Source organism: Arachis duranensis, chromosome 6 (genome assembly GCF_000817695.3).
Source record: "Arachis duranensis cultivar V14167 chromosome 6, aradu.V14167.gnm2.J7QH, whole genome shotgun sequence".
Lineage (NCBI taxonomy): Eukaryota > Viridiplantae > Streptophyta > Magnoliopsida > Fabales > Fabaceae > Arachis > Arachis duranensis.
Window position 1 is genome coordinate 28675607 of NC_029777.3, and position 567 is coordinate 28676173.

The window sequence follows — 567 nt, forward strand, 5'->3', positions numbered from 1 at the left end:
TAGTGTCAGTAGTATACAAACTGCTAAGTTTGGTGTCTTGCATGCATAGTTATTTGATTCTTGTTGCATTTTGATTTTTCCTTATTATTAAAAATCCAAAAATATTTTTTATTTGTGTCTTCTCAAGTCAATACTACAGAGAATTTAAAGATTCAGAACATACAGCAGAGGAATTACACAGAAAAGCTGGGCGTTCAAAACGCTCAGTGAAGAAGGACAGACTGGCGTTTAAACGCCAGCCAGGGTACCTGGTTGGGCGTTTAACGCCCAAAAGGGTATAGTTTTGGGCGTTAAACGCCAGAATGTGCACCATTCTGGGCGTTTAACGCCAGGATGGCATAAGAGGGAAGATTTTGTTTTTCAATACAATTCTTTTTCAGGTTTTCAAAATTTTTCAAAATCAAATCTTTTTCAAATCATATCTTTTCAATCATGTGTTTTCAAAATCAATTTCTTTCCATTTTCAAAGATACTAACTATCAATTAATGATTTGATTCAACACTTCAAGCATGTTGCCTTTTCTGTTGAGGAAGGTTTAATGTTTGAATCATATCTTTTCTTGATAG